This window comes from Oncorhynchus masou, unplaced genomic scaffold (assembly GCF_036934945.1).
Source record: "Oncorhynchus masou masou isolate Uvic2021 unplaced genomic scaffold, UVic_Omas_1.1 unplaced_scaffold_1088, whole genome shotgun sequence".
NCBI classification, from domain to species: Eukaryota; Metazoa; Chordata; class Actinopteri; order Salmoniformes; family Salmonidae; genus Oncorhynchus; species Oncorhynchus masou.
In genome coordinates this window covers 40,886-57,826 of record NW_027000596.1, presented here as the reverse complement: position 1 = coordinate 57,826, position 16,941 = coordinate 40,886, and the positions used below count along the sequence as shown (strand labels likewise).

General features: G+C 45.9%; 1 pseudogene; it reads right to left on the bottom strand.

Annotated features, from left to right (window-relative positions):
* Positions 1-5,677, bottom strand: part of LOC135529085 (BAH and coiled-coil domain-containing protein 1-like) — a 42,942-nt pseudogene extending 37,265 nt beyond the window's left edge.
* Between the last annotated feature and the right edge of the window lie 11,264 nt (positions 5,678-16,941).

Sequence of the window (16,941 nt, the reverse complement as noted above, 5' to 3'; positions counted from 1 at the left end):
GACTTCGATAGCCATTGCTAAAAGTTGAAAACGAAAGATACGTTAACTTGTGTTTTGTGGGTAGAAGGAAGGAACGAGAAGATTCGCTATGACCTGTAAGTGCTCATCTCTCTGGTTCCATCGTTCTCTCATTCTCCCTGTCATCTGTACCTCCATGTTGTTTCAGAGAGATGGCTGTAACTCAATCCTCTAACACCATGTTGTTTCAGAGAGATAGCTGTAACTCAATCCACTGACACCATGTTGTTTCAGAGAGATGGCTGTAACTCAATCCTCTAACACCATGTTGTTTCAGAGAGATGGCTGTAACTCCATCCACTAACACCATGTTGTTTCAGAGAGATGGCTGTAACTCCATCCACTGACACCATGTTGTTTCAGAGAGATGGCTGTAACTCAATCCACTAACACCATGTTGTTTCAGAGAGATGGCTGTAACTCCATCCACTGACACCATGTTGTTTCAGAGAGATGGCTGTAACTCCATCCACTGACACCATGTTGTTTCAGAGAGATGGCTGTAACTCCATCCACTAACACCATGTTGTTTCAGAGAGATGGCTGTAACTCCATCCACTAACACCATGTTGTTTCAGAGAGATGGCTGTAACTCAATCCACTAACACCATGTTGTTTCAGAGAGATGGCTGTAACTCCATCCACTGACACCATGTTGTTTCAGAGAGATGGCTGTAACTCCATCCACTAACACCATGTTGTTTCAGAGAGATGGCTGTAACTCCATCCACTGACACCATGTTGTTTCAGAGAGATGGCTGTAACTCCATCCACTAACACCATGTTGTTTCAGAGAGATGGCTGTAACTCCATCTACTAACACCATGTTGTTTCAGAGAGATGGCTGTAACTCCATCCACTAACACCATGTTGTTTCAGAGAGATGGCTGTAACTCCATCCACTAACACCATGTTGCCTGCCTCCCATGTGAATACCTTAAACATGGATTCGTCTAAGCATGAGCTAGAGTGCGGACTCTCCACCCCTGGTTAGGTAAAAAGCTGAGGGATGGGGCTGGAGACATTTAACCACTCTCATATTCATAGACAAAACTACGGATGCAAGGATTGACCTTCAGTTATATCAAACGTATAGTTTAACCATGTTTTGGGGCTATACAGTGTTTGTTGACATTTTATTTGTTTTCAAACATTAGAGTAAAACAAGCTTATAGTTTGGGTTTCTGATGGGGTACAACAGTTAAACTGAGCTCATGAGGCAATTATAAGATATATTCTTAAAGAATCAATGGGTATAAATCATTCATTTATAAGTCACAAAATGGATGTAGCACCTGCTGATTGCCCCTTTAAATCCCATAAATCCATGGCGGGAAGTGAATAAGTGCATGACTCTCTGTGGCCGCAACATCTAAGGGCCGCCCATCCCCAAAACAGCGTGTCCATTAACAACAAACAGAACCACAGCTGCATCAAACAACATCAGCCCCAGCTACACATCATACGACCAGAGTAGTGATTATCAGTGACCACAAACACAATGTAGATCCTGCAGCACATTCCCCGCTGGCTTGCCCTGGCCAAGACACAACAGCTGGCCTCGTCTTAAAGGGGTAGTTCATCTTAATGACAACAATAGTTAGAATGTTCCTTCTTAAAGGGGTAGTTCACCTTAATGACAACATTAGTTAGAATGTTCCTTCTTAAAGGGGTAGTTCACCTTAATGACAACATTAGTTAGACTGTTCCTTCTTAAAGGGGTAGTTCATCTTAATGACAACATTAGTTAGAATGTTCCTTCTTAAAGGGGTAGTTCACCTTAATGACAACATTACCCACTTGGCACACTGGTTGAATCAACGTTGTTTCCATGCCCTTTTAATGTTATTACGTTGAACCAACGTGGAATAGATATTGAATTGATGTCTGTGCCCAGTGGGTAGTTAGATAGTTCCTTCTTAAAGGGGTTGTTCACCTTAACCTGTTGGAACTCTAGGGGCGCAATTTCATTTTTGGATGAAAAACGTTCCCGTTTTAAACAAGATATTTTGTCACAAAAAGATGCTCGACTATGCATATAATTGCTACTGTTCGAAAGAAAACACTCTGACGTGTCCAGAAATACAAAGATCTTCTCTGTGCGTGCCCTTTAACGTGAGCTTCAGGCAAAACCAAGATGAGATGGCATCCAGGAAATGACAAGGATTTTTGAGGCTCTGTTTGTCATGATCTCCTTATATGGCTGTGAACGCAAGAGGAATGAGTCTGCCCTTTCTGTCGTTTCCCAAGGTGTCTGCAGCATTGTGACGTATTTGTAGGCAGATCATTGGAAGATTGACCATAAGAGACCACATTTACCACGTGTCCGCCCGGTGTCCTGCGCCGAAATTGGTGCGCAAAAGTCACCTGCCAGTATTTTTCCAAACAATACAGAGAGTAAAGCAAGCTTCCACGAACTGCATGTCAATGAAGAGATATGTGAAAAAACACCTTGAGGACTGATTCCAAACAACGTTTGCCATGTTTCGTTTTCGATATTATGTAGTTAATCCGGAAAAGTTTTACGTTGTAGGTGACTGCATTTTCGGTTCGTTTCAGTAGCCAGGCGCAATGTAGAAAACGGAACGATTTCTCCTACACACAGACGCTTTCAGGAAACACTGCGCATTTGGTGTGTAACTGAGAGTCTCTCATTGAAAACATCAGAAGCTCTTCAAAGGTAAATGATTTTATTTATTTGGTTATCTGGTTTTTGTGAAAATGTTGCGTGCTACATGTTATTCAAAATGCATTGCTAGCTTTGCATACTCTTACACAAATTAGTCAATTTCTATGGTTCAAAAGCATATTTTGAAAATCTGAGATGACAGTGTTGTTAAGAAAAGGCTAAGCTTGAGAGCAGATGCATTATTTTCATTTTATTTGCGATTTTCAGAAATCGTTAACGTTACATTATGCTAATGAGCTTCAGGCTATAACTGTATACAGGGTTTTTTCATAGCCAAACGTGAACAAAACGGAGCGATTTGTCCTACACAAATAATATTTTTTTGAAAAACTGCACATTTGCTATGTAACTGAGAGTCTCCTCATTGAAAACATCCGAAGCTCTTCAAAGTTAATGATTTTATTTATTTGGTTATCTGGCTTTTGTGAAAATGTTAGCTACATGCTACACAAAATGCTATGCTAGCTTTGCATACTCTTACACAAATTAGTCAATTTCTATGGTTCAAAAGCATATTTTGAAAATCTGAGATGACAGTGTTGTTAAGAAAAGGCTAAGCTTGAGAGCAAACGCATTATTTTAATTTTATTTGCGATTTTCAGAAATCGTTAACGTTGCGTTATGCTAATGAGCCTGAGGCTTTAGTCACGATCCCGGATCCGGGATGGGGAGTTTCAAGAAGTTAATAACAGTTAGATGTTATCTTATTCTGGAAGTAGTCTGTACACCAGGAACCATCTAACTAATGTTGTATTTTGTGTTAACTATCCCTTTAAACAAGGAGGCTATGCTTGGGGCTTGGCATACCCTGAGTCTGCTGTGTTTAGGCGGGTCGGGTGAGGCAGTCAGAGCCTGGGTAGGGTGGGAACCACCACAAGCACCAGAGACACAACAGCTGAACAGCCCAACCCTGCAGTCTGTCAACCTCTTTACTGGCGTGTTGTTCAGTGGGCTGAGTGACATTCTTGCTGACGTGAATTTGAATACCGCAACATTTTTTGGCTGAACTATTGACCCGTCACTCCATCCTAAAAAACACTGCATGGCGCTTCACCCCAAACATGCTCCAGGGGAGGGGCAGAGGCCTATTTCAGAGCCCAGAGAAAAGGGTGGGAGCCGGGCTAATTTCTTAAGGATGACAAGCCGTCTGTCCTCCACTGGAACCTCAACCCAGGCTGAAAATACATGCTGTCAGAGTGAGATTACACGCTGTTAAGCTGCAGCTCCGTACTATGGAACGCCGTTTGGGTCTTTACGTGGCAAAAAAGATACCCGTCATTTAACGTGTCACATAAGCTTGTTGACCAATCAGGACCTGAATAGGACTGCAGGTCACATAATCATTTAACGAGTTCATTCATTGTTTACGTAGTTATTACACATGGACTAGACTATCACTCATATTCCATATGTCCCAACGATTTTTTTATTTTATTTTACCTTTATTTTACTAGGCAAGTCAGTTAAGAACAAATTCTTATTTTCAATGGCGGCCTAGGAACAGTGGGTTAACTGCCTGTTCATGGGCAGAACGACAGATTTTGTACCTTGTCAGCTCGGGGATTTGAACTTGCAACCTTTCGGTTACTAGTCCAATGCTCTAACCACTAGGCTACACTGCTGATTCATCGATACGTATGCTATGATGCTGGTAAAGTCGTCTCGCCCACCTGCCCTTCCTCGAGCTCTGGACAGTGCTGGTCGTAAAAATGTTAGCTAGCTGATGGATTTGATGCAAACAATGTTCTTCCCCAAAAACACAGCAAAACCACAAGTTGTACTGGTTCTAGCTAAATACCAAAAAGTTGCGGTCGAACAAATAATGCCTTATTACCAAGGCGGTATTGTAAACACATCGTTCGTTGCCGGTGTTTGCTTGTTTGCAGATTTTTCTGTACAGCTTTGACAATGCTACTGATAGTAGTGGTGGCGCTTGGCTTGCACGTGCAAATTCATCACACACAACATTGTATAATAGAACTGTGGTATTTGACGTGTATCTTTCTGACACGTAAAGACCTGAACGGCGTTCCATACCGCGCGGCTGAGAACCAGGACCTGAGGTTGTTCATTAGGCCACACAATGGAAAACCTTTGAAAGCGGTTTATAGGAGAACATGAAAATGGGTGTTTCTTATTTAATTAGTTCAGGTTAGGTAATACCTCCCTGTTCCACTCCGTTTCTGAATGTTTCATTCCGTTTGGTGCCTAATGAACACAACCCAGGAGCCGTTGATAAGGCCCCAAAAGAGAGCTGCCTGAAATTAGCCCTTTGGATCACCTTTTTAAGGACACACCTACAATATTTCCACCCCTTCCACCTGAGCACAAAGAGCTGATAAAAGACAGGTCAATTACCAACCCTTTGCACAACAGTTTGAAAATAGCAGAGCTCTGGCTTTAACAGGTGGAAACTGCCAACGAACGTGTGTTTGACACCAGCACCGCCTTAACGTCGGCCCAAGATAGAGCCCTGAGAATTCATAGACTGGGAGAGAAGGACAAGTAGGGGATTCTCTTACAAGTCCATTAATAATGATGGCAGCATAGAGTGCAGAGTGCTGAGTCATCTTTACATTTAGCTGAAAATAGTAATCGATCGAAAAATGAAACCACCTAGAACCCCTGGATGTGTGTATCATGAGGATATGTTATGTGGCTGTCGACCCTTAAAGGCCCCCGTCACGTTGAGAAGACTGCGAGCTAAATATACCTGATGACATCATGCTAACTCGGTGGTCAGGCGTCACTCATTCCATTGTTTTTCCTGTGGGGTTTCTCTCTTACCTTCGTGTGAGTGAGGGAACCAGATCTGAGAGGCGCTGGAGTGGGGCCCACCACGGAAGGATCCGGGTGAAGAGGGTGAGGAGGGGGGCCGCGAGGGGTGAGAGGGGTGTGAGGACGAGCCCAGACTGCTGGCCAGGAACGTACCCATGAAGGAAGCAGAGGAGTTCCCCATCAGACCACTACCTATAGCCACACAGAGAATGAACAGTGTGAGAGAAAGGAGAGGGAGAGAAGAGGTTATGGCTGGAAGTACCTTGATTTCCGGCCACATTTTCTCACGTTAATTCTGATATTCCAATGGATAGGCGATTGAACAACCCTTAAATGTGAAGCAATGTGAGACTTCGGTTAGAGTTATGGCAAACCATAAAACATGGGGGGGACCGGCTGGAAAAGACCTTCTGGGCAATGATTTCCACATCATAAAACATGGGGGGACCGGCTGGAAAAGACCTTCTGGGCAATGATTTTCACTTCATAAAACATGGGGGGGACCGGCTGGAAAAGACCTTCTGGGCAATGATTTTCGCTTCATAAAACATGGGGGGACCAGCTGGAAAAGACCTTCTGGGCAATGATTTCCACTTCATAGAACATGGGGGGGCCTGCTGGAAAAGACCTTCTGGGCAATGATTTCCACTTCATAAAACATGGGGGACCTGCTGGAAAAGACCTTCTGGGCAATGATTTTCGCATCATAAAACATGGGGGGGGACCGGCTGGAAAAGACCTTCTGGGCAATGATTTTCGCTTCATAAAACATGGGGGGGACCGGCTGGAAAAGACCTTCTGGGCAATGATTTTCGCTTCATAAAACATGGGGGGGACCGGCTGGAAAAGACCTTCTGGGCAATGATTTCCACTTCATAGAACATGGGGGGACCTGCTGGAAAAGACCTTCTGGGCAATGATTTCCACTTCATAGAACATGGGGGGACCTGCTGGAAAAGACCTTCTGGGCAATGATTTCCACTTCATAAAACAATGGGAGCATTGATTCAGCGGAGTGAGCATTGATTCAACAGAGTGTGGGTACCTCTATGTATGCTTCATGACTACACTAGCTGTATGCTGTAGTGTGGACAGTATCTTTAATTACTGATGGCAAAGCACATATAACCTGACAAGATCCTTTCAGGGATCCAAATGTTGCAAACAAACCTCATAAAGGTCTGTGTTAGAGCAGTTCAGTATTCATTACTACTACCTTCATTACCACTACCGTCATTACTACTACCTTCATTAATACTACCTTCATTACTACTACCTTCATTACCACTACCTTCATTACTACTACTTTCATTACTACTACCTTCATTACTGCTATCTTCATTACTACTACCTTCATTACTACTACCTTCATTACCACTACCTTCATTACCACTACCTTCATTAATACTACCTTCATTACTACTACCTTCATTACTGCTACCTTCATTACTGCTACCTTCATTACTACTACCTTCATTACTACTACCTTCATTACTACTACCTTCATTACTGCTACCTTCATTACTGCTACCTTCATTACTACTACCTTCATTACTACTACCTTCATTACTACTACCTTCATTACTGCCATCTTCATTACCACTAACTTCAGTACTACTACCTGCATTACCACTACCTTCATTAATACTACCTTCATTACTACTACCTTCATTAATACTACCTTCATTAACACTACCTTCATTACTACTATCTTCATTACTACTACCTTCACTACCACTACCTCCATTAATCCTACCTTCATTACTACTACCTTCATTACTACTACCTTCATTACCACTACCTCCATTAATACTACCTTCATTAATACTACCTTCATTACTACTACCTTCATTACCACTACCTTCATTACCACTACCTTCATTAATACTACCTTCATTACTACTACCTTCATTACTACTACCTTCATTACTACTACCTTCTTTACCACTACCTTCATTAATACTACCTTCATTACTACTACCTTCATTACTACTACCTTCATTACTTCTACCTTCATTAATACTACCTTCATTACTACTACCTTCATTACTACTACCTTCATCACTACTACCTTCATTACCACTACCTTCATTAATACTACCTTCATTACTACTACCTTCATTACTACTACTTTCATTACTACTACCTTCATTACTACTACCTTCATTACCACTACCTTCATTAATACTACCTTCATTAATACTACCTTCATTACTACTACCTTCATTACCACTACCTTCATTACTGCTACCTTCATTACTACTAACTTCATTACTGCTACCTTCATTACCATTACCTTCATTACTGCTACCTTCATCAATACTACCTTCATTACTACTACCTTCATTACTACTACCGTTATTACTACTACCTTCATTACTACTACCTTCCTCAATACTACCTTCATCAATACTATCTTCATCAATACTACCTTCATTACTGCTACCTTCATTACTACTACCTTCATTACTACTACCTTCCTCAATACTACCTTCATTACTACTACCTTCATTACTACTATCTTCATTACTACTACCGTTATTACTACTACCTTCATTACCACTACCTTCATTAATACTACCTTCATCACTACTACCTTCATTACCACTACCTTCATTACTACTACCTTCATTACTACTACTTTCATTACTACTACCTTCATTACTACTACCTTCATTACCACTACCTTCATTACCACTACCTTCATTAATACTTCCTTCATTACTACTACCTTCATTACTACTACCTTCATTACCACTACCTTCATTAATACTACCTTCATTACTACTACCTTCATTACCGCTACCTTCATTACTGCTACCTTCATTACTACTACCTTCATTACTGCTACCTTCATTACTGCTACCTTCATTACTACTACCTTCATTACTACTACCGTTATTACTACTACCTTCATTACTACTACCTTCATCAATACTACCTTCATCAATACTACCTTCATCAATACTACCTTCATCAATACTACCTTCATTACTGCTACCTTCATTACTACTACCTTCATTACTACTACCGTTATTACTACTACCTTCATTACTACTACCTTCATCAATACTACCTTCATTAATACTACCTTCATTAATACTACCTTCATTACAACCACCTTCATTAATACTACCTTCATTACTGCTACCTTCATTAATACTACCTTCATTACTGCTACCTTCATTAATACTACCTTCATTACTACTACCTTCATTACTACTACCTTCATTACTAGTACCTTCATTAATACTACCTTCATTACAACCACCTTCATTAATACTACCTTCATTACTACTACTACCTACCTGATAGTGGATAGAGAATACTGTAATACACTATTATCCATTTTCCTACAAGCTGACGTCATGGTGCCTGACATTGGCAATCTGTCCATCCCACAGCATGGGGACCAGGGATCAGTAGACCTGTAGGCTTCACCACTCTGTGGTAGACTCGCTATGTCTGACAGATCAGCTCCCTGAGGAGTGTGTGTGCATGTGTTTGTGTTTGTGTGTGCGTGTTTGTGTTTGTGTGTGTGTGTGTGTGTATGTGTGTGTGTTTGTGTGCTCCCCTCCCCCTCAGAGCAGTCCAACCGACATTGGATTCCTCCTCCCCTCTCTCCATCCCTCTCTCCCCATGGGGAGACAGGTCTCATCTCACAGCTGAGTACACACTTTCTCAGGCTCTCTCCCTCTATCTTTCTCCCTCTCCCGATCTCTATCTCTCACTCTTTTCCCCAGTGTCCCTTACTCAATTTCTCTCCCTCCCTCCATTGTCTCATGACCTCAATCTCTCTTATTGCTCTGCTCCATGTCCCTCTCTCCCTCTCTCTCTTTCTCTATAGCAATCTCCTTCTGCTTTCTCTCCCCCTCTCTATTTCTCTATCACTCCCTCTCTTCTAGGCTCCTTTTTTATTGTCTCACCCACTCAGCTTTACTCTTCCTCTCTCCAGCCCTGCACTGCTTTATCAAAATGACCATCTCTTCTCCTCTACTCTACACCTCATAGTCTACTACACCATGTCCCCAGCCTCTCCTCTCTCCTTTCGTCTCCTTCTCTACCTTTCTCCTTCTCTACCTGCCTCCTTCGCTACCTGTCTCCTCCTCTCCACTCACTCCTCTCTCTCCTCCTCTCCCTCTCTCCTCCTTCCCCTGTCTCCTCCTCTCCTCTCTCTCCTCCTCTCCCTGTCTCCTCCTCTCTCTCATCCTCTCCCTGTCTCCTCCTATCCACTCACTCCTCTCTCCTCCTCTCCACTCACTCCTCTCTCCCTGTCTCCTCCTCTCCACTCACTCATCTCCCTCTCTCCTCCTTCCCCTGTCTCCTCCTCTCCTCTCTATCCTCCTCTCCCTGTCTCCTCCTCTCTCTCATCCTCTCCCTGTCTCCTCCTCTCCACTCACTCCTCTCTCCTCCTCTCTCCTCCTCTCCACTCTCTCTCTCCTCCTCTCCTCTCTCTCTCTCTCCTCCTCTCTCCTCCCCCTATAAGACACATTGCTTTGGGTTGACTTTATTCTGCTCTGTAATAATGGCACCAGCAGAGCAATCTGTCCCTGGCTTGGCAGACTGTGGGTTTAACAAGACAACGATGAGTAACTGATCATTCTCAGCAATCCCTGTGTGACTGGGCTGATTGACTATTATACATTACAGGGCCAAGCCAGAGAAAACACACTGATTAACCACTGCTTCGGTTGTCTTCCCATTATGGTGCTGCCGGCACACTTGAGAAACGGACCTCTGCAATGTTTCTCTCTACCTCTCACTTACTCTCTCTTTCTCTGTCTCTCTATCTCTCCCTCCCTCTCACTTCCCCTCTCTCTCTCCATGTCTCTCTCACTTACTCTCGCTCTCTCTCTCTGTCTCAATATCCCTGTTCATCTCTTTACCCAAAGTCACTGGCTACCATGCATATGCATGAGGTTTCCTTGGATGAGCACTCAAGAGACAGTACAGTGTGTGTGTGTGTGTGTGTGTGTGTGTGTGTGTAAATAAATTGATTTATTTAGCCCTTCGTACATCAGCTGATATCTCTCAAAGTGCTGTACAGAAACCCAGCCTAAAACCCCAAACAGCAAGCAATGCAGGTGTAGAAGCACGGTAGCTAGGAAAAACTCCCTAGAAAGGCCAAAAACCTAGGAAGAAACTTAGAGAGGAACCAGGCTATGTGGGGTGGCCAGTCCTCTTCTGGCTGTGCCGGGTGGAGATTATAACAGAACATGGCCAAGATGTTCAAATGTTCATAAATGACCAGCATGGTCGAATAATAATAAGGCAGAACAGTTGAAACTGGAGCAGCAGCACGGCCAGGTGGACTGGGGACAACACGGTACCTGGGGAAACCACTGGGGTTCAACACGGTACCTGGGGAAAACCACTCTGGTTCAACACGGTACCTGGGGGAAACCACTCTGGTTCAACACGGTACCTGGGGAAACCACTGGGGTTCAACACGGTACCTGGGGGAAACCACTCTGGTTCAACACGGTACCTGGGGAAAACCACTGGGGTTCAACACGGTACCTGGGGAAAACCACTCTGGTTCAACACGGTACCTGGGGGAAAACCACTCTGGTTCAACACGGTACCTGGGGAAAACCACTCTGGTTCAACACGGTACCTGGGGAAAACCACTCTGGTTCAACACGGTACCTGGGGAAAACCACTCTGGTTCAACACGGTACCTGGGGAAAACCACTCTGGTTCAACACGGTACCTGGGGAAAACCACTCTGGTTCAACACGGTACCTGGGGAAAAACCACTCTGGTTCAACACAGTACCTGGGGGAAAACCACTCTGGTTCAACACGGTACCTGGGGAAACCACTCTGGTTCAACACGGTACCTGGGGGAAACCACTCTGGTTCAACACAGTACCTGGGGGAAAACCACTCTGGTTCAACACGGTACCTGGGGGAAAACCACTCTGGTTCAACACGGTACCTGGGGGAAACCACTCTGGTTCAACACAGTACCTGGGGGAAAACCACTCTGGTTCAACACGGTACCTGGGGGAAAACCACTCTGGTTCAACACAGTACCTGGGGGAAAACCACTCTGGTTCAACACGGTACCTGGGGAAACCACTGGGGTTCAACACGGTACCTGGGGGAAACCACTCTGGTTCAACACGGTACCTGGGGAAAACCACTCTGGTTCAACACGGTACCTGGGGGAAACCACTCTGGTTCAACACGGTACCTGGGGAAAACCACTGGGGTTCAACACGGTACCTGGGGAAAACCACTCTGGTTCAACACGGTACCTGGGGAAAACCACTCTGGTTCAACACGGTACCTGGGGGAAACCACTCTGGTTCAACACGGTACCTGGGGAAAACCACTCTGGTTCAACACGGTACCTGGGGAAAACCACTCTGGTTCAACACGGTACCTGGGGAAAACCACTCTGGTTCAACACAGTACCTGGGGGAAAACCACTCTGGTTCAACACGGTACCTGGGGAAACCACTCTGGTTCAACACGGTACCTGGGGGAAACCACTCTGGTTCAACACAGTACCTGGGGAAAACCACTCTGGTTCAACACGGTACCTGGGGGAAAACCACTCTGGTTCAACACGGTACCTGGGGGAAACCACTCTGGTTCAACACAGTACCTGGGGGAAAACCACTCTGGTTCAACACGGTACCTGGGGGAAAACCACTCTGGTTCAACACAGTACCTGGGGGAAAACCACTCTGGTTCAACACGGTACCTGGGGAAACCACTCTGGTTCAACACGGTATCTGGGGGAAACCACTCTGGTTCAACACGGTACCTGGGGGAAAACCACTCTGGTTCAACACGGTACCTGGGGGAAAACCACTCTGGTTCAACACAGTACCTGGGGGAAAACCACTCTGGTTCAACACGGTACCTGGGGAAACCACTCTAGTTCAACACGGTACCTGGGGAAAAACCACTCTGGTTCAACACAGTACCTGGGGAAAAACCACTCTGGTTCAACACAGTACCTGGGGGAAAACCACTCTGGTTCAACACGGTACCTGGGGAAACCACTCTAGTTCAACACGGTACCTGGGGAAAAACCACTCTGGTTCAACACAGTACCTGGGGAAAAACCACTCTGGTTCAACACAGTACCTGGGGAAAACCACTCTGGTTCAACACGGTACCTGGGGAAAACCACTCTGGTTCAACACGGTACCTGGGGAAAACCACTCTGGTTCAACACGGTACCTGGGGGAAACCACTCTGGTTCAACACGGTACCTGGGGGAAACCACTCTGGTTCAACACGGTACCTGGGGAAAACCACTGGGGTTCAACACGGTACCTGGGGAAAACCACTCTGGTTCAACACGGTACCTGGGGGAAACCACTCTGGTTCAACACGGTACCTGGGGAAAACCACTGGGGTTCAACACGGTACCTGGGGGAAAACCACTCTGGTTCAACACGGTACCTGGGGAAAACCACTCTGGTTCAACACGGTACCTGGGGGAAAACCACTCTGGCTCAACACGGTACCTGGGGAAACCACTCTGGTTCAACACAGTACCTGGGGGAAAACCACTCTGGTTCAACACGGTACCTGAGGAAAACCACTCTGGTTCAACACGGTACCAGGGGAAAACCACTCTGGTTCAACACGGTACCTGGGGGAAACCACTCTGGTTCAACACGGTACCTGGGGGAAACCACTCTGGTTCAACACGGTACCTGGGGAAAACCACTCTGGTTCAACACGGTACCTGGGGGGAAACCACTCTGGTTCAACACGGTACCTGGGGAAAACCACTCTGGTTCAACACGGTACTTGGGGAAAACCACTCTGGTTCAACACGGTACCTGGGGAAAACCACTCTGGTTCAACACGGTACCTGGGGAAAACCACTCTGGTTCAACACGGTACCTGGGGAAAACCACTCTGGTTCAACACGGTACCTGGGGAAAACCACTCTGGTTCAACACGGTACCTGGGGAAAACCACTGGGGACAACACGGTACCTGGGGAAAACCACTCTGGTTCAACACGGTACCTGGGGGAAAACCACTCTGGTTCAACACGGTACCTGGGGAAAACCACTCTGGTTCAACACGGTACCTGGGGGAAAACCACTCTGGTTCAACACGGTACCTGGGGAAAACCACTCTGGTTCAACACGGTACCTGGGGAAAACCACTCTGGTTCAACACGGTACCTGGGGAAAACCACTCTGGTTCAACACGGTACCTGGGGAAAACCACTCTGGTTCAACACGGTACCTGGGGAAAACCACTGGGGTTCAACACGGTACCTGGGGAAAACCACTGGGGTTCAACACGGTACCAGGGGGAAACCACTGGGGTTCAACACGGTACCTGGGGGAAAACCACTCTGGTTCAACAAGGTACCTGGGGAAAACCACTGGGGTTCAACACGGTACCTGGGGAAAACCACTGGGGTTCAACACGGTACCTGGGGGAAAACCACTGGGGTTCAACACGGTACCTGGGGAAAACCACTGGGGTTCAACACGGTACCTGGGGGAAAACCACTCTGGTTCAACACGGTACCTGGGGAAAACCACTCTGGTTCAACACGGTACCTGGGGGAAAACCACTCTGGTTCAACAAGGTACCTGGGGAAAACCACTCTGGTTCAACACGGTACCTGGGGAAAACCACTCTGGTTCAACACGGTACCTGGGGAAACCACTCTGGTTCAACACGGTACCTGGGGGAAAACCACTCTGGTTCAACACGGTAACTGGGGAAAACCACTCTGGTTCAACACGGTACCTGGGGAAAAACCACTCTGGTTCAACACGGTACCTGGGGAAAACCACTCTGGTTCAACACGGTACCAGGGGAAAACCACTCTGGTTCAACACGGTACCTGGGGAAAACCACTCTGGTTCAACACGGTACCTGGGGAAAACCACTCTGGTTCAACACGGTACCTGGGGAAAACCACTCTGGTTCAACACGGTACCTGGGGGAAAACCACTCTGGTTCAACATGGTACCTGGGGGAAAACCACTCTGGTTCAACACGGTACCAGGGGAAAACCACTCTGGTTCAACACGGTACCTGGGGGAAAACCACTGGGGTTCAACACGGTACCTGGGGGAAAACCACTCTGGTTCAACACGGTACCTGGGGGAAACCACTCTGGTTCAACACGGTACCTGGGGAAAACCACTCTGGTTCAACACGGTACCAGGGGAAAACCACTCTGGTTCAACAAGGTACCAGGGGAAAACCACTGGGGTTCAACACGGTACCTGGGGGAAACCACTCTGGTTCAACACGGTACCTGGGGGAAACCAGCCTGGCGCGTAACATGAAACATGTAACAAAACAGTTCCACACAAAGACATGGGGGAAACAGAGGGAATATATACGTAGTGTGATTAGGGAATGTAAACCAGGTGTGCGGGGAAACAAGACAAAACAAATGGAACAATGACAAGTGGAGCGGGGATGGCTAGAAGGCCGGTGTCGTCGACCGCCGAACAAGGAGAGGAGCCGACTTCAGTGGAAGTGGTGACATCCATTTCCTCTTGTTTCACTACAGATAAACCAGAACCAGGCTGAACTGTGTGATGTTGTAGTTTTAAACTACTAAATATCACATAAAACACATGTAATGTACACAACAACTGAAATATTTGATGAAAGTCATGTGAATAAATAGTTAATGAGTGATAAGCAGCACTGGGATAAGCAGCACTGGGATAAGCAGCACTGGGATAAGCAGCACTGGGATAAGCAGCACTGGGATAAGCAGCACTGGGATAAGTAGCACTGGGATAAGCAGCACTGGGATAAGAGGCACTGGGATAAGCAACACTGGGATAAGTAGCACTGTGATAAGCAGCACTGGGATAAGCAGCACTGGGATAAGTAGCACTGGAATAAGCAGCACTGGGATAAGAGGCACTGGGATAAGAGGCACTGGGATAAGCAACACTGGGATAAGCAGCACTGGGATAAGTAGCACTGGGATAAGCAGCACTGGGATAAGCAGCACTGGGATAAGCAGCACTGGGATAAGTAGCACTGGGATAAGTAGCATTGTGATAAGCAGCACTGTGATAAGCAGCACTGGGATAAGCAGCACTGGGATAAGTAGCACTGGGATAAGTAGCATTGTGATAAGCAGCACTGTGATAAGCAGCACTGGGATAAGCAGCACTGGGATAAGTAGCACTGGGATAAGTAGCATTGTGATAAGCAGCACTGGGATAAGTAGCACTGGGATAAGAGGCACTGGGATAAGAGGCACTGGGATAAGCAACACTGGGATAAGCAGCACTGGGATAAGCAGCACTGGGATAAGAGGCACTGGGATAAGAGGCACTGGGATAAGCAACACTGGGATAAGCAGCACTGGGATAAGCAGCACTGGGATAAGAGGCACTGGGATAAGCAGCACTGTGATAAGCAGCACTGTGATAAGCAGCACTGGGATAAGCAGCACTGGGATAAGTAGCACTGGGATAAGTAGCATTGTGATAAGCAGCACTGTGATAAGCAGCACTGGGATAAGCAGCACTGGGATAAGTAGCACTGGGATAAGCAACACTGGGATAAGCAGCACTGGGATAAGCAGCACTGGGATAAGAGGCACTGGGATAAGCAGCACTGTGATAAGCAGCACTGTGATAAGCAGCACTGGGATAAGTAGCACTGGGATAAGTAGCATTGTGATAAGCAGCACTGTGATAAGCAGCACTGGGATAAGCAGCACTGGGATAAGTAGCACTGGGATAAGTAGCATTGTGATAAGCAGCACTGTGATAAGCAGCACTGGGATAAGCAGCACTGGGATAAGTAGCACTGGGATAAGCAGCACTGGGATAAGCAGCACTGGGATAAGCAGCATTGTGATAAGCAACACTGTGATAAGCAACACTGGGATAAGTAGCACTGGGATAAGCAGCATTGTGATAAGCAGCACTGGGATAAGTAGCACTGGGATATGCAGCACTGGGATAAGCAACACTGTGATAAGCAACACTGGGATAAGTAGCACTGGGATAAGCAGCATTGTGATAAGCAGCACTGGGATAAGTAGCACTGGGATAAGCAGCATTGTGATAAGCAGCACTGGGATAAGCAGCACTGGGATAAGTAGCACTGGGATAAGCAGCACTGGGATAAGCAACACTGGGATAAGTAGCACTGGGATAAGCAGCATTGTGATAAGCAGCACTGGGATAAGTAGCACTGGGATAAGCAGCATTGTGATAAGCAGCACTGGGATAAGCAACACTGGGATAAGCAGCACTGGGATAAGAGGCACTGGGATAAGAGGCACTGGGATAAGCAACACTGGGATAAGTAGCACTGGGATAAGCAGCACTGATCAGTCACTCCCATCATAGGACTTCTGGTCATTGTTTGATTCTGTGCTGTTACAGCATTCAACCAAAATAATCGAAAACACAGATTATTTCTTAATAATCTAATCAAAACCAAACCGACCTCAAAAAGCACTAATGTCTCA